Source organism: Amblyomma americanum, chromosome 2, assembly GCF_052857255.1.
Source record: "Amblyomma americanum isolate KBUSLIRL-KWMA chromosome 2, ASM5285725v1, whole genome shotgun sequence".
Classification (NCBI taxonomy): domain Eukaryota; kingdom Metazoa; phylum Arthropoda; class Arachnida; order Ixodida; family Ixodidae; genus Amblyomma; species Amblyomma americanum.
The window spans coordinates 170,783,900-170,802,913 of NC_135498.1; positions in this window are offsets into that span (position 1 = coordinate 170,783,900).

The window sequence follows — 19,014 nt, forward strand, 5'->3', positions numbered from 1 at the left end:
CTTCAGATTAAGACGACAGATTACGGGAGTGTTTGCTAAGCCGGAGTGCGCAGGCACCGACCCAACGAAAACGCTGCCGCACTCCGCTTATGTCGGCGTCGTTTGCTGCAGGTTCGCAACGGAGAGAACGACGGCGCTCCTCGCCGTGCCGCATCGTCGTTCTTTTATTCGCGCACACAGAACGCGCTATGAATGGTTGAGACGCGGATGATAGCAAACGCAAAAGAAGTGCGCATGAGCAACGTTTTGATTTTCTTACGGGCCGAAAGAGTCGCCAGCATCAAAAACAATGGATCTGCTCGAGTGCGCCGAAGGTAGCACCTTTATATTTGTGTTCACTATACAGCGGGAAGGCTACACGATAGAAGGAACTTTTCGCTGCTCTTGCAATACTTATACCACTTATTTTAACGTGAAAACGAACAGGTCGCGGACGAGAAGGAGCAAGCATGCAGCTGTTTCATGCGCCCCGTGCTCTGGATACACACCTTGTTTCCGTGCGCGTCTCTAACGCCGCGCTGGCTGCAGAAGGGCACACAGCAGCATGCCGGCATCGCGACTGTAGCTTGGAGCAGAGAGCCAATGTCAAGGAAGATGTCTAGGTCACAGAAACAAGAAATTTGCGCTTCTTGTGGCTGCGCTGGAGGCCGTACCGTTCAATGCGGCCCGAACGCAATCCAGCAGGCGTATGCTCAAGTAATGGCGGAGGCACCCCAGTTCGCGCGCCACATACCAGATGGCGCTAAATTTTCTAAAGGGTCTATTAAGGAAGATGTTTATGATGCTTAAAGGTATTCATAAAATGAACATCTGGAAAGAGTATTCAAATCCAAAAAAGGTGTCTTTATCATCCTGCAAAATACAACCTTTGTTCATAAAGTTTCTAGACTGATTTATTTTCTTCTCTAGAAATTGTTCCCCAGAACATATGTTGGTGCGTTTGTGTAGCGCCATCTATTCAGGCTAACCTCTGCTATTGATGTTAATTGTTGTTGTAGCCACTAAATAGCACTACATGTAGAAAAATACATTGAGAGTTGACAGCCTTGCCGTGCGGACGCTTGTTTCGGTACTCTTCGGATTACGCGTGGTGGCCGGGACCGGACGGACGGACGACTGCGAGAGCGCCGTGACTACGACAAATAGATGATTTCTTTTGTTTAATATTTGGAGAGTTTAGTTTTATGCTAGCTTTATATATAATTTTATATCCGGAAAGAGCAGGTCAGTGCCCTAACGGCCATGTCTGTTCCGGCCGGCAGCTATAGATTTGCAGGGCCCATTTGTGACTCAACTAGTTTAGACAGGCGGTGAATATTTTTTCCTAGGTGATCAGCTTTTGCGGTAGGCACAAGTTTATTTGAGCACGTGGTTGCAAGTGGTTTTTTCCTTTACTAGCATCTTGTGGTAGTAATAATAGAGTGCTGCTAAGAAGGTGAAGCAACTGAAGGTTAAGTGCAAGGAGTGTGAGGCGTCTGTGAATTTGAAAGAAACGTGGTTCGAATCTGTAGAGGAGGCCTAAGGCGCGGATTTTATGTGCAAATGTTGCGTATTAAGTGCAAGACTAGACATGGCTGACGAAGCGAACACCAGCATAGCGTTACGTATGGATGCCCTAGAAAAAGAGCTACAGGTAGAGAGGGCAGAGAAGCGCAAACTCCAAGAGCAGCTTAGTGAATCGTTGCAAGCAAAAATGGCTGACTCCGCCTTGCGAAGTCACACTGGCCGACATTCCACCACCAGCCACATGGATGGGGCCGGCACTGCCATGTACAGCAATACGAAAGTAGGCCAGGCAGGTTCAGATAAGAACAGCTGCGCACACGTGGCAGCTAGGAAGTCTGGAGGCGTTGGAGAGGAGGGGAACAAGCTATTCCCAAGGAATGAGGTCACAGAGCATGATAACAGGCAGCATAATCCGGAAGTTGGGAAGAAGGAAGGGACTACCCTAGTGCTTTTCGGTTGTGACTCAAATATGAGTAGATGGAAAAGAACTATAATGGAGCGTGTAAAGGTTGATAAGTGGGTAGCGGTTGGAGCATTCCCAGGCAGGACAATGGTCGCAGTGCTGAGAGAAACAAAAATCGAACTTTCTAAGAACGTTGCAGCACGAAATTTGGTAGTGGTAGCGGCTGGGCTAAATGATGTCCTGAATGGTGAAGCCGCAAAAGTAGTGGAAAGATTAGCGGAGGGAGTTGACGATTGAAGGGTGATAGCGCAGCAAGTCCAGATCGTAGTGTGCACAGTGCCGGAAGTTTATGGACGGAACGGAGAAAGTGCCAAGGACGATGTGGCTGCTAATCAAGAGATAAGGAAGTTAAGCCAGGAGAAAGCCTTTGAAGTGGCATACATAAACAGGGAAGTGCATAGAGCAGCCTTTGGTGGAGGCTTTACAGGAGATGGCATCCACTTTAATGGAAGGCTAGTAGCCGAGATCGGCTGGCGCCTGGCAGGCCCTGCTGTAGCTTTTTTAGATGGTCCACTGCGGCTCAGGGCGTAGGGGTAGGTAGAAGCAAAGTACAAAGGGTAACAATGGAGGCTGCCGCCAACAAAATGGCCACTAGAAGGTCCAGGAAGAAAACTACAAAAAGAAATTTAACACCAGGAAGGATCAGGTTCATAAACATGCAAGGCGGCAGAAAGAGAGCAAAGTGGTTGGAAATAGAACAGCAGTTAAAGGACGGAGAAGTAGGTGTATACGCGCTATGCGAGACACATCTCAGGGATCTAGAAGACGCACCGTTTATAGATGGCTACATCTGGGAAGAGAGCAACAGAACAACAACCGAGAGGAAGGGAGGAGGAGTAGGTAGGCTGATGCATCAAGGAACAAATTGGCAAAGAATAAAATACACATGCAAAGAACATCTCTGTGAATCAGGTATAATTGCCGGCAAAAGGACATGGCTAGGAGTAGTTTATTTAGGGACAGGGGACAAACGCAGGCAAGATAACACGAATCTAGTTAAGTGTCTCAATGACGATAAAAAGTAGTTTGGACAAGGCGCCGATATTATTATGCTGGGTGGCATGAATGCCCACATCGAGGATCTGGATGGATATACAGATTGTAACGGGAAGTTGATGCTAGGCTTCGGTGAGTGACACAACCTAGTTATTGTAAAAACAAAAACTAAGTGTGAGAGACAAATCACGTGAGAATCCTGTAAAAGGCAAACGACCATTGACTACTGCTTAATGTCACAGGGGATGTATAGCAAGCTCGCAATAATGGAAATAGACGAAGAGGAGAAGTACAGCTCGGAGGTGATCATAAGCGTATTAGTCTACAGTTGGGAGCCCTGCTCAAACGAGAAATGCAGAGAAGTCAAAAAGAGTACGAAAAATTAAAGTTAAATGACGCACGAATAGCGAAAATAGCGGCCGGCATAGAGGAAGCAATAGAGAAACATGTCATGGAAAAGTGGGATTATAATCAGTTAGAACTACTTATTATCATAAAACTAAAATAATTAAGAGGAGTAAAGCGCTGGCGAGTAAAGAGGCAGCCACGAAGTTGGTGGAAAAAGGAAATCAGAGGGCCCATCAAAACACGACGGTTGGCAATACGGGGACACCCAGAAGCAAAGAGGGCGCAGTTATCTAAAAAGGAAATAGGCCAAAACTGATAATATTATCGAAAAAAGAAACAACAAGTGCCGGTCTTCGTCGCGGCTAAAATAAAGCAGCCCTCTGATCGCGGCCCGGCTGAAGTTCGCTGTGCAACTAAAGGGGGCTCAAGAAAATTCTGGAACCATATAAGCTTGCTGGGTAAAGCAAATCACAGAAACCAGGAAAAGGTTCACGATGCCGCTGGGAATATGCTTAGAGGAAGATGAAGCTGTGAACTACATTGCGTCAATTATAGCTGAGTCATTTAAGAAAGACGATAGGGTAATCGTCCCAAATGAGGGAGCAACACAGGAGAGCACAACAGAAAACAGCTTAGAACTGACGAACCTTAACTGGAAAAAGGCGGAATGAAACATTCCAAAATGCACTTCTGCAGGGATAGATGAAATTTCAATGAAGAGTATTAATGAACTTGGCCCAAGAGGCAAGGAGACGTTATAAAAGAGTTGGAGGCAGTCATAACAAATAAGGAAGTTCCGCACAGCTGGAAACAGACTAAAATGAATTGTATATATAAAGGGAAAGGCGATAAGACGAACATAAAATCCTTCCAACCGATAACGATAACATCAGTTATATACAGGCTGGCGATGCAGCCGGAAATATTAAAAATGGAGTCATGCGTAGAAAGTAATAGAATACTCGGTGAACTTCAGAACGGGTTCAGAAGTGGTAAGCGGTTAGATGATAGCCTGTTTGTGCTTACCCAGTGTATAGAAATAGCTAAGGCAGAAAACAGAAATCTGTATTTAGCCTTCCTGGACATAAGCGGTGCATACGACAATGTGAAAAGGAACTCCTGTGGAACTTATTAAAAGATGAAGGTATTGGTCATGAGGTAATTGATTTTATACGGGAAATATATCGAGAAAATAAAGTTGAAATAACATGGGAAGGAATTAGCAGTAGGAAAACTGTCGAGCTACCCAAAAGTTTAAGGCAAGGTTGTCCTCTATCACCGCTGCTATTCATGCTTTATATGATAAGCATGGAAAGAAGGCTAAAAGGAAGCAATCTAGGTTACAATCTGTCGCACAGATTATGCGGAAAGGTTGTTGAGCAACGACTACTGCGTTTAATGTATGCGGACGATATTGTACTATCAGCAGATAGCCAAGAAGATTTGCAAACTCTGGTAATTGGTATAGACATGAAGGAGGGAGCCTAGGTTTCAGTTTTAGCGCAGCTAAGTCCGGTGTGATGATTTTCAATGATACAACTGATCAGGAGCTCACAATACAAGGCCGGGAAATACCCCGAGTGGCCGAATACAAATATCACGGGGTATGGGTAAACGAATGGCAGATGTACACAAAAAAGCATGAACAGTCTCTCATAGCGAAAGGGCGAAGAATTGCCGGAATAATGAAACATAGGCCATTGGGGGGGGGGGGGGGGGGGTACAACAGGTAAGAAGTACTGAGAGGTATTTGCGAAGGAATAATGGTGCGGGGCTTAGTTTTGGGAATGCGCTTCTGTGCTTAAGGGCAGAAATTACGTCGAGATTAGAAGTAAATCAGAGAGCTGTTGGAAGATTAGCACTAGGCGCCTAAGAGAAAACCACAAACGAGGCAGTAAAGAGGGATATGGGCTGGACATCGTTCGGAGCACGGCAAGCTCAGAGTAAAATGCTATACGAAAAACGCCGGAGGAAATTGGACGATAACAGGTGTGCAGCTAAGGTATTTAAATACCTATACAGAGCGTTCACTCACAATGGCGGAAAAGAACTGGGAAGCAAACCAGTAAGTATGCCAGTTACGAGGCCAGAGAAAGACAAAGCATTAAACGACAGGTTAAAAACGCGGAAGATAAAAATTAGATAAATTCAATGGAAAAGAAGCATAGTGTAGAATTATATCGATACTGGAAACAGCAGATCAGGAAAGAAGTGTTTGATGATAACTCAAGAGGCAGTGCCCTACTCCTTGAAGATAGGTCAGGATGTCTGAGAACGCGCAGCCATAAAAAGAAATTTAACGAAGAAAATGACACCTGCGCTGTGTGAGTAAATCTGTAGAAACAAGAGAACACCACATCCTAAAATGTGATGATATCCATCGCGATCTCGATGCTGACACAGTCCCTCTTCCTGAGACCCTAGGGTTTAAGAGATAACAATAGTAATGTAAATATATCTGCGGTGGAAGTTAGGAAGAAACGATTGGAAGATTGGTAGCTCAAAAGCTGAGAGGTGACATAAGGTTAAATGTGTAGAAAGACGTATTTAAAGAAAATGGCGAATTTTAATATTATAAAACAAAGCTAAACAAAAATAAAGAGAAAAAAGCAGACCATGGTGGCAACTGCCATCACTCCGTTTCAAAGGGTCGCTCCTACCTTGCATCCATCCATCCATACGTTGTCACTAGTCGTATGCGCATTCTAATGTGAGAGAATGTGGAGAGATGGACGTCTACCTCAAACAGCGTGTTAACATAAAATTCTGTGTGCAGCTTGGCAAACAGCCACAAAGACGTATGAGCACCTTCGTGACGCTTATGGCAACAAGACATTATCGCGGGCGCGAATTTTCGAGTGGCACAAGAGGTTCGTCTCGGGGAGAACGTCGTTGGAAGGCGACACAAGGCAGGGACGCCCTTCAACCTCACGGAATAAAAACAACGTGGCTCAGTTCAGGCAAATCGTACAGCAAGACCGCACCATTACAGTCCGCATGCTATCAGATGCTCTCGACATTAGTAAGACAACATGGTACCAAATTTTGCGTGAGAACTTGGGGAAACAAAAGCTGAATGCCAGTCTTATGCTGCACTCCCTCACACTGGACCGGAAGGACACGCGGGCATCAGTTAGCGCTGATTTGCTCTCAGATGCAGAGAAGGATGCTGCATTCGTCGACAGCATCATTGCTGGAGACGAAACATGTTGTTTTCAATACAATCCTCACACAAAGACGAAGAGCGATGAATGGCGGTCCACAAGCTCTCCGGCGCCGAGAGAGGTGCGGCGACAGAAGACCAAAAGAAAGACGATGCTGATAGTTTTTTTCGATGCCAGAGGTGTCATACATCACGAGTTCGTCTCACAAAGGCAGACGGTTAAACGGGAGTTTTATGTCCGCGTGCTCCAGCACATGCGTGATGCACTAGGACGCCGTCGCCCTGACTTATGGGCACCTGGACAATGCAGCCTTCTTCAAGATAAGGTAAGGCCGCAACTGATCTCAGAGTGACAAAATTTCTCTCCAAGCGCAACATTACTGTACTTCGCCATCCGCCATACTCGCCTGACCTCTCCTCTTGCGATGTTTCCGTTTCCTCGTGTCAAGGGAGCCTTCAAAGGTCGCTGGATGGGGAGCGTGGAGGCCATTCAAGACGCCACGACAAAGAAGCTGACAGCCCTGCTAGAAGAAGCGTTTCGAAACCGTTTCCAAGACGTCAAGAAGCGTTGGACGCTGTGTATAGATTGCAAGGGAGACTATTTCGAAGGGGAGCTCCACAAATTATTTCAATTTTAAAAACATTTTTTTTAATTGACTTAATCTCAAAACTTTGCGGACATAGGTTTTACGTGTTCTGTACTTTGTCATATTTTCAGTAATATTTCTGCATACATTAGTAGGACATTCTTGGGGGCTAGTTGGTACATTTTCAAAGAAGGTAAGAAACTGCGCAACAGGACGATGACAAGAGGTAAAGAAACAAATACGACACGCCGGGCGCCCTTTATACAGGCTGATCAAAATTAGGCGTGCAAAGAGGTACAGGAAAAGTTCAGGGGGCACTTTGTTGACCTAAAGTGCAAAGCCTTTAGCGCGGTGTTGCTGCTTGTGTCACTGATGAGTGGCTAAGATGTTAATAAAGTACACAATTGTATGTGAATCACAAAAGCTGGAGACACTGGAAGGCATTTAGAAGGCATCCATCTAATTCGACTCTTTCTGCACTCTCCAGCTTCCTAGACAAGGAGAACTACATATGCGTTGGCAGGAAGCAGCGTAGTCGATTCTACTTCCGGCCACCGAGCGTGACGGACGCAGGATAATGAGCTCCGGCCGAGCGACGAAAGCGGCCCTTGCTGGCCGCGGAAACAGGATCGAGGGAATCGAGGATACGGATTATCAGGTGATCTTGCCGCAGCTGCCTACCGGACGTGTGGTTTTAAATACACTTTTTTCTGCACGGTGTTGTTCGTGTTAGGCCCTTTCGGGTCGAGGATTTTCGTGATGCGCTGGCCCAGGCTGGTACGCTCCCTGACGTGGTGGCTTTAGGGGCTTACCAAATCAACCAGGTTTGTGCTGTGACTTTCAAGACCGCTGAAGGAGCCAAGAGGCTTCTCGCCTTCAAGGAACTGAAAGTGAAAGGACGGCGATGTCTTATCATCGATCCGGAAGACCAACAAGTCAAGCTACGGCTCCACTGGATGCTGGAAGGCGTGGCCGACGACGACATCCGGACGGATTTTGCTGCGTTCGGGAAGGTCACCGAAGTTACCCGGGAACGGTGGCGCGTCCAAGGCGTCCACTACAACAGATCCACAACACGAACTGTGCTCCAAAAACTGAAACCTGGTTTGAAGCTCGACGATCTGCCTCACCAGCTACTGTCGCCGGGGAGTTGGCCCTTGTTGTGGCGCCTGGGGGACCGATGCAGTGCCTGCGCTGTCATGGCACGGGCCACGTTCGGCGAGAGCAACAGCTGCACACAAAGCTGCAACAGCTGTGCGCTTGCGCCGTGTTAGTAGGAAGAAGATGAAGAAGGAACGACCAGCGAAACGGAGCGGCGAAAGACTGACTTCGCAATTCAGCTGAGCAGGGCCGCGATTACGGATCCCTCTCAAAAACTGTCTCAATTTTGAGATCGTGACGTCAAAATGACGACACCGAGTGATGCCGACCGCCGAATCGGCCAATGCGGAGCAAGGTTGCGGTGGCTAGTAGCAGGGCTCCGCCCCGAAACCATTATTCGCACGAAAACGGGCCGTAGACTAATGTTTTGCTGTAAAGACGCAGTGAATAAAAACGAGTAATGTTTTCTTTTGCTAAGAAAGTGTATTTAAAACTCAACAGCATCAAGCAAAAGAAGCAGTGTTTTAATTTTTGCAATTAAGCTTGCTGTTCAGTCACTTTTTTTGTGCGAAGGTGTGCTGTCAGCGGCAAAGCGTGAACATGTTAGTCTTAAAATGAACAAAAACGCAATGAAGAAAACAAGTTATGTTTTATTTTGGTAGTAAACTGTGTTGTAAAGTTAATAACACGAAGTAAAATTAGAAGCGTTCTCATTTTTGCAAATAATTTTGCTGTAGGGTAACTTCTTCCGCCAGGAGGGCGCGCTGGCAGTGGTATCGCGTGAACATGGCGGCCTGCAAGAAAACAGCTGATTCCTTGGCTAGTTCCTGTTTTTTCGTGTGTCGTATAAAATCGGTACTTTACGGATGTCTTAAGTGCGCCGAAAAATCTGATTGAAGGCAGTGAATGCTGCGGGCCTGCTGAGATCAACTTACATGCAGCGCTTGGCTCGAAAATCGACGAAGACAACTTTAGTCTGTGTTCTCGGTCGGCGCCTATCGATGACCGAGGGACGTGTGTTTCTGTTTATTTTCTTTAGAAAATACCAGAAAACCATGAATCATAACATAGAAGCAACAGACGTGAGCAGACAGGTGCAGCTGCTGATAGCTTGCAATCTCGGTGCGGGAAATGAGAGCCGACACGGCCTGCCTCTGTGGCAGCAATCACTCTCCTGCCTCGTAACCAAGTGATGCCGCCCACATCGGGATAAGTACTTGATGTTCCTTTTCTATTTTTGTAGCTCCGTTCGGTTGATGTTCAGCTGTTGCGGTGTTTCTTTTTTTTTCTGTGCAAGATGCAGAAATTGTGATGTTTATGCTCCGCTTAGCTTGTTTAGAGAGAAAGGAAGCACTTGATTTGATAACTTTGCTATTGTCACCGAGGAGAGAACGAGCTTGTTCCATTAACGTTATTTGCTGATATTGTAGTAGATCCAGGGTCAACCAGGAAAGAAGTAGTTTGCCTGCATGGCTTGTGTAGAGGCTAATTGCAACTGGGCAAAAAGTTGAGCAAGTTTGTTCATGTTTGCTGGTACACAGCGCTTGAATTGCATATGATCCAGGGCAGTGAGGTAGTTAGGACAGGGCAGTGATGTGTAATATGTTATTGTATTTTGCTCAGCAGGCGGATGTTGGTATAACTAGGTTTGGTGAGGGCAGTGTTTGAAGGGCTTTTAATACTTTGCATAGCTTCGAACACACAGTTTCTTTCAGGTCGGTAGGGCTCTTGGCTTTTTTTTTTAATTATGGTCCATTATATCTGAGGCACCCTGTATACAGGCTGCTCCAGTTAGAAAGAGAACAGCCAGTTGAAAATGACGAGGATATTAAATACCTAGACGAAAAGTAGCTTGAAAGCAGTTGCGCTGATCACATATATTATGCTATAGCGTAAGGAGCTTGTCCAGCCATTCGGCATTGTCACTGTCTCGTGTCATCATGGACAAGACTTCATAGCCCTGTGTTACGCAAACCAAGCTAGGTGTCAGTTATGGGGCAATAACAGAGTGCTCAAAATTTCCCATAATGGAGCTGCCTGTATATTCTTAGAGCTGTAGAGCATTTCCAGCAATGGTGTTGCATGATTTGTGATTGTAAATTAACCTCTTCACACACCATCTCATTGGTGATGTGTCTGTGATGTTTACACATCTTTGTCTATCAGTGAAGATGTTCTAGTCATTCAGCAGTAATTGTAGCCACTGCACCTTACAATATTTATTATGCATTGTTGTACAGCGGTCTCCTTGCAGTAGGTACAGCTTTTAGCAGAGTGATACCCCTAGTCACATACCAAAAAGCTAAAAGCTTAGCTTTGGTATTTACACATCTTATATGTGCCAAAATGTTTTCTAGTCCTGAAAATGCATTACGTACACTGTACTATGCTATATGTATTGTACAGGTAGCCTCTGTATGAAAGAAAACACGCACTTTGAACTCAATTTTTCAAAAAAATTTTCTTAACCACTCACACATGCCATATGGTAATTGTACATCAAGGTAAAGTATGCTTGTATGTACACTGCCTTTTCTACAATAGAAACACTCGTGTCAAATGCTGTCTCTAAAAAAATAAACGCACTTACTGAATGTATGATGCAATAAAAAACAGCTTTGGTGTTGCTTTTTGATTCCAACAAGCATCACAAATATTTCATGCCTTATTCCAGCACTACACGTTTGGTTCATGCATGTTCGCCACACAGGTAATAATCACAGGCACTCAACCAAGCTGTAAGGAGATAGCAGAGAAGGGGCAGGTGGGCTGACATAAGCATTGGCAAAAGAGAGTTCAAAATTATGCTTTTCACAAATTGGGCGAGCTGCTTCAACACCTTTTCCGCCTTCAGAAGAGACTGCGCAACACTGCTAAGGGACTGGGAGGTATACTGGCAAACACACTGAAAATGAAGTGGCAGCCGGTGGGGGCACTTGTTTGTCACTTCTGGCTTCTGGCTGCACACAGGCTGGCCAAGGGCACAACCACATCACACATTTGCTCACACACTTGCAGATGTGTGTTGCGCACTGACACAAGGCAATGACAGTGGCAACAGGGGAACAGTGGCTGATATGACTCTCCATGCCAGCATGGTGAGTTGTCGCTGGTCGCTAGATTTTCCATCGCAACTGTCGTTGCACCATCCCTCGGTACGCCTGCCTCTGGAGACGGGTCGTCCTAGAGAGGCCAAAAGTACAGCACCGCATTGCTCTTCCCAGGAGGCAGGTGAGGAGGGATCCTGCCTCTACGAGGTAGCCACCATTTAGAGGTGGCCCGTTGTTATCTGGATCAGTGGCAGTGTCGCCTGCACCCTCTGCTGATATGGGCGCATCCAAACAGAGGCTGTGAAGTGCAGCACGTGCGGTTATGATGCCCACTGTCCACTCCCACTGACAGTAGTGCATCCGGTGCCCTTGAAAGCACCGGAAGCAGCTCTTCGGCACACCAATACAGCGCTCAGCCACAAATTTTGTGAAAGCATGTGGCGTGTTGTACAGGCCTTCTGCTGAGTCGGGTCTGTGATGCCACGCAACCGGTGCAAGCAGCCATGACTCCAGTGGGTAGACATAGTCTCCTCCATAAAAAAAAGTGACGAAGCTAAGCATGTCCTTTCTCAGTGATATCAACAGCATTACAGGACACTCTGCTATACAGTAGAAGACTCATGCCAAGTAGCCCACATCCAGGGTTTGCTGAATATGACATTCAAGAGCATAAAGACATGCAGGATTTATATGTATAATTGAGCAGTGCTGTAAGGTCAGTCTTTTACCACAATATTCATATAAATGATGCGCTATGATTGCCTACAAAACACAAGCGCTGTCAGGTGCATTTTGCTTTGGTTTCTTCAAAAGGAAAGGATATGCATTTCAACAATGTAATATGTGTCCTGTGTTTCTGCTGCAATTATAATTAACAAAAGGAAAGGGTGGCAATACATTGTATCATACTGTAATGTGTCTGCATTGCTGAAACTGGCCAGACTGATTCTTGTAGCTTTAGCAGATCCGGGTAAATGCATAGTGCTGGAGCTCAATACATGTGACTGAGTTCGCCCGACGGGTGACACGGCTATTTTACTGCTTACCCAGAAAAAAAATCACCGTCGTCCAGCAGGCCTTCCTCCGCCTCGGAATGCCGCCAGAAGAACGCGTCGCGGAAGGATCCGGGTCAGCGCGAGTCCACGGCCAGGATGCACATGTGCGCGCCACAGATCTGAGAAAAAACACGCACAGCCCGTACTCACTCTCGCTGCCGAGGCCCGCACTTGTAGCTGAACCAATGCGGTCAAAAACATTGGCCGAGGTATGCTCACTATCACGTTCGCAGCGTAGAACCGCTTGCGGCTCGTTCGCAGCACTGCCCCCAGACTCCTTGATAGTGATGAGTGCCCAATCGACACACCCGACGACGCCGGAGATGCTGCCGCGGCGAACGTTTAGGCAAAGGAAGCCCTCCTTCGCCGCCGCCTTCTCCTCGGGTCTCCTCGGAAAGCGAACACACCCTTTTCTGTGACCCAACGTTGACATTGGTCTCCGCTACCCGCAGCAAAGGCTTGTTCACAGTCGGTTGGGCTGCGCCGACGTTTTCTTCATTTCCAACGGCTCCTTGAAACCCACCGGAGGCGAAGAAGCGCAGCGCGCACAGCAGCTGCCGCTCCACTGACAGCGCACTCACCCGCGCACCTCCCGGTTCAACGGCGAGTTCGTCGCACACCCACTGCGCAGTCTTCTTCTTAAGTCGAAGCGTCGAAATAACTCGTCCCGCGCGTCAAAGTCGTCTTCATGCACCCTCCGACACCGTTGCTCGCGCGGTCACCCGCGTATAGGACGATGTAAACAGCCGCCATTTTCTGTCTGAAGCGCGTGGAGACTACATTTCCCAGTCTCAACAAATCGTCTCAATGTGCCCGCATAATTAGGTGGCCAACGTCAACACTTCTTGGCCATTTAGGACGTCAGTCAGTGACACGAAAAATCAAAATGGCCGCCGCCCACGGCCGACCAATAGGAGAGGGGCAAATGAGACACTTTTTGAGACAGTTTCGATTGAGAGCGATCCGTAATTCCGTCCCAGGTTCCACTCGGCCAGCTGTAGCTATCGCGTCACTCCAGGTTTAGCCAGAGCAAAACCACAGCCATTTTTTTTTGTACTTTGGCCCGCGGCAAAAGGTATAACAGCTGCTGATAAATCATCTCTATGCATATTAGCAGCAGCTCACACATATTCACTTAAAAAATGTAATTTGCGGTTGCTGAGTGGCTGTCGCATTCGGGAGCTGATCCCAAGGACGCCTTATCAAATCTCAGTTGCGGCGGCAGCATTTCAATGGAGGTGTAATGATGAAGATGGCCGTGTGCTGCGCGAAATGCGCGATAAAGAACAGCAGGAAGTGTAAGTGATCCGGGGCCCTCCACATACGCCGTGCGTCACAACCCATCAGCAGCTTTTAAACGCTAATAGACCGCCTATTAACAAAAAGGCTTCACCGTGTGTTCCGCCAATATATTCAAAGATGGATGACCTTCAAGCAGAAAGGTGCCATGTCTGATGACGACCGCCTCGTTTCACAACCTCGCAGGCATGGTTGTGCCAACGGTAAGCACGTGAGTTCGACTTCCACGTCACCTGGTGTGCTTTGAGCCACTGGCCGATAGCTTCGTGATGCGCTTCACTTGGCGCTTACGCCAAATGGAGACCCTTTGGCCCATTAACAAATGCTCTTCCCCCGCCCTTCCTTCAGTTTTTCCTCGCCCTTCATCCAAGCGCGGTTCAAGCGCCAAATTTAGAGCCGGTGGCTTCCGGTTTTAGCGAGAGGAGCTATTACCGCGCCTTTTATAGCGCCGTAGCTTCCACAGACGGTGATGTCCACAGCGCCAGCCAATAGCATTAGACAAACTGAAAGGGATTAGGAAAGTCAACCATTCGAGAACACGAACGGTCCCCGGTGCCCACTGTTGGGATTCAGGTAGCGGGGTCGGCTCTGAGAAGGGACTAGGGAGTCGGAGGCGTGGTTAGGATAAGTAGACAAGAAAACTTAATACAATCTATTTACGTGATGTTTAGATTGCAAGTAAAAAATGAGAGCAGAAAGATGATGGAGGCAAGAGCCGAGAGAGGAAGCTACTAGCACACACTTCACTGCTCGTTTTAAAACCTGCCTCATCCCTAGGTCCCTAGATGGAGATCTGGGGATGTCACAATGCCACTGCAGGCAGGTTGTGACATCGGCGCTCTCTTGCAGCAAGCAGTTCCGGTGGCGATGGTGTTAAGGCCACTTCGTGGCAGCACTTCTGTCTGCGACGGAAATTCCCACCATGACAAGCAGCACGGCTGGAATCTGGCGATGACTGGGGTTAGCTTGGAGCACCGTTTGCAGGAAGGTCACCTGCCCCCGAGGAGGTCGTCGTGTTCTGTCTGCAACAACACGTGGGAAAGAATCGCCTCTGTCGCTGCCGGTGCCTGTCGAGGGAAGATGAAGACATTTGGCTTCCGCCTGCGTCGTCTGGCTTTCGCTGTGTCACGCGATTGATGAGCCCCGCCGAAGTGGCTTGCTGGTGAGAAGGGGTTGAACCCCTACTCCCCGTAACAAAAGAGGAGACGCTTCTGCGGCCGCCGTGCCCTGTCTGCAGTTGGCGTTGCACCGTCGCGTTGGTTGATGGCATTATTGCAGGCTCTCGGTTCTCCTGCTCTTTAGCCGGCGTTACTCGAAGGACGATCACAAAAAGCAGCCTTTCCTGGAGCTCTGGCTCAACACCACTCACGGTGAGACACCGTGTCTCTTCTGAAGTCGTAACGCACACCCCAACCCACTTTCAACATGTGTCCTACTGGCCTAGGGGGCTGCCTTAGAGCCTGACGAGAATGCTGTCGTCACTTAACGCCGTCATTCAGAGTGGTTGCTGTAAAGGGTCACCGTCGGCGAAATCTGCGCTGGTTGGCCCCGCTTGAAAATCACTCGTGGTAACACCGGCCGCACTTGAACACGCTCTCAATTCGCGCACATCGATAAGGGATAAACCAAACAGGGCAAGTTTCTCAGTCAACAAAGGAAAATCGCACTTCGTGGAACATATGTGACTATTTCTCCTTTGTTTCGATCGTGCTAAAGCATTAAATATTCACTGTTGAACAGCGTGGGAAGACAGGGCTGACGAATGAAAGACCACGGAACACAAGCGCTGGCTCGCAACTGATTCTTTACTCGGAGAAACAATCCTTGAAGCTTTCTTTTCCAGGAAAAAAAACAAAAACAATAAACACGAAAACGTAAAAGAAGAAAACAATGCTGCTCATTATACAGAACGGTGAAAAACAATCGTTTTTCCGAATAAAAAAGCAGTTGCGAGTCAGCGCTTGCATTGCGTGCTTTTCTTCCGTCTTTCATGACTTTCCGCGCTGTTTAACAGTGAATCAGTAGTAACTTGTAGGTGTACATCTACACCTGATCCTGACGGGGTTTCGTACGCGTCTCTCTCTCACCTTGGTATGGAAAGCCGAACTGCGCTGCTCAATTACTACTATGATCCGGCCTCCGGAATCGTTCCAGAACACTGGAAGATCAGCCGCCTGGTTGCTCTTTTGAAGCCTGGAAAGCCCCCTTATGAGCTTACCTCATACCGGCCAGTTGCACTGGCAAGCTGCGTCGGTAAGATTATGGAGCGAATGGTGCTGGCGCGGCTCGAATGGTTTTTAGAGCAGAATGCTCTCTATACGGACATGATGACCGGGATCCGGCGGGGACGTTCTCCGATTGACAGGATAATCGACCTCATATCGACAGTGCAACATGAAAAACGTAGTCGCCGACTCGTCGCTGCTGTCTTAGGCCTACTATAAAGGGGCCTACTATAACGTACTTCATGACGCCATCCTTGATGCCCTTGACGACATAGGCGTTGGCGGCCGGATGTACTCGTGGATTGTGAGCTACCTCAACGGCCGGTCCGTTTACATGTCTACGCCTGATGGAAAGACTACCCGTCATCAGGCTTGCCGTGGAGTTCCTCAGGGAGGAGTTCTCAGCCAAACCTTATTTAACGTGGCATTGATTGGACTGGTGAGTGAATTTACTTCCCACTCACATTCACATCAGTGCCTATGCTGATGATATCTGCATCTGGGCTTCGGGTTCGACACGTCCGCAAATGCGCGCGAGATTACAACGTGCCGTGTCATCTACTTCAAGGTGCCTACGACGTCAGGGTTTGCACTTAGCAGCTGAAAAATATGCTGTGGTCGCATTCACGTGCAAGTCAGTCTGCCGCTACCCGGTAACACTTCAAGGGGTTGCAATACCATATGTCTCCTACCACAGATTTTTGGGCATTATTATTGACCGCGATCTGTCCTGATCGAGGCATATAAATATGCTAAAGAAAAGACTCACTCTTTCTGCCATGTCCTTCGCTTCGTAGCACGCATTAAATTGGCCCCAACGGAGCGCTCCTTGCTTCGACTTTACTATACCCTCTTTATTGGCTACATTCGTTACAGCCTTCCTTTACTCTCTAACATGAGAATTCCTGCTTGCGGACATTAGAGAGTGTCCAAGCACAGGCGCTCAAGATCTACCTCGGATTACCACGGTGGGCCTCGAACAAAGGCACGATTGAGGAATCTCGTGTGTGCCCGATATCGATCTACTTGCCACACGAACCACTTCGTGTATATTTATGCGCGCTTACACGGCCCCGCTGTCACCCGCTGATGGAGATTTTTGATGAGCGACCAGACAGCAGCTTTGCACGTGCACTGCGCTTCCATCGATCCGAATTGCCATCATACTATGCCCTGCTGCATCATCCCTTGCAGCCACCATGGGTGATGGCCCAGCCTTCAGTATGCCTGCATGTCCCTGGCATAATCCGAAAATCTGTGATGCCGGTGAGCGGACTGAAGCAACTTGCTCTTGCCTACATCTGGTCAGAACACCAAAACTGTGTGCACGTATACACGGATGGATCAGCGTCACCAAAGGCATCAACAGCAGCTTTTGCAATCCGCGCTCAGCAGACGACCCACAGATTCATTTTAGGACATAAGCCTACTTCAACCGCTGCAGAGCTTGCGCGCCTTTAGGGAAACGATCCGCCACATCTGCGGAGAACCGCCTCAGGAGTGATGCATTTTCACTGACTGTAACCTCAGCTACAAATTTTGGGATGCTTCCTACGCCGCACCGCCTACCGAGCTCTGGCTCTTGATGTCATTAGTCATTAGTCTCCTGTCATTTGCTCAAGAAAAAGGCCACCGTAGAGTGTTTCAGTGGATCCCTGGACACTGCGGACTCGATGCAAATGAGACCGCCGACGCTGAAGCGAGGAGCGCCTTCAGCGGTGGCCTGCGTACAGCTGTGCCGTTCTCTAGACCTGACACCACTTGTCTCCTATCGGAAACAACGAGGAGTGCGACGGCTAGGTACTGGGCCCTACCAGACACTCGAAACATATGCATTAAACGGATAGATCCGGCGATGACCCTTTCTGTTCGTCGCGGAATACCGCGCCCTATTGCATGCGTAATCCATAGATTGCGTTTTAACGTCGCCTTCACGCGCAAATACTTGCACTTAACAGGACAAGCGGACTCCCTGGACTGTACCACATGTGGCGTGCAAGAGACTATAGAACATGTTTTAGTGGTGTGTCCAGCATATACATGTGAAAGACTTAGGCTTGCATCTGTTTTGTGGTCTATGGACACAAGGCCCCTCACGGAGGATTTGATCCTCGGCGCTTGGCCAGATAGTTTGAAAACTGTACAGGCAACGCGAGCGCTCTCACGGTTTTTAAGCGACACGGACCTTGCCTCGCGTTCGTGATGTTAGCAAGTGTGCATTTTTTAATGTATTTTTTCATCTGCCTCCTCCAATCACCATCACTCCCCATCGTGACTCTTTTTTCTCCTCTTCCCGTTCCCCACGCAGAGTAGCAGGCCAGATATATTTCAGGCCAACCTCTCTGCCTTTTAAGTTAATAAACCCTCTCTCTCAGTATCAACTTGCCCAAATCGCAGCCTCAGTTGCATTACTTATGCTGTACCAGAAACTGCATGGAAAGTTTATGCAAATAATCGCGCTGATGTGCTGATGCTGCAAGTATTCTCTGTATATATCGCATTTTGCTTTCCAACCTCAGCTTGATGCTGCTGTGTCTCTGAAAAGTTGTGCTGCGTCTGTCATGTGTAGTACCGAAGTCCAGTCAGATGACTTAATGCGTTACAATCGCTTACAGTGTACTTGCTGCCAACTTCAATAAAGCAACGAAACCGAGCCAAATTAACCTAATGTGAATAAATCCGCAGTTTTCACTTCCAAGTCATACAGTCCAGAATGTGAAAATATTGTCGCCGAGAAACGTAGGGCGGCACGAAAAGGGGCTTATTTTAATCCGAAGGCCAGAAACCCAGCAGCGCGCGTTCGAACGGGAACGTCCTCTTCGCTCCCACACGAGCCCAGTAATGCCGCTCGGCAGCATGGCGGCGCTCGCAGAATGTGAGCAGTGTGGCATTTTGCCCCCCTCCTTTCAAGAGGCATCGCCTCGATGTTTCCGGCAAGGGGGATAAAGAGTGTGGAGACACCGAAAGTGCGATGGCGTGTGGTGGCAGCACTGAATGCGAACTCCGGGAGGGGCTAACGGGCGTAATACGGTTTCATGCGGGACACGTGGACGACTTCAGACTTGGGCGGGCGAGAAGACCGGACAACTCCTTGCGGGTAGACTTCATAGTTCACATCGCTGAGTTGACGTAGCACCTCGTAGGGGCCGAAGTAGCGCCGCAGAAGCTTTTCAGAGCGACCGCGCACACGTATAGGGCTCCATACCCAGACGTGCTCGCCG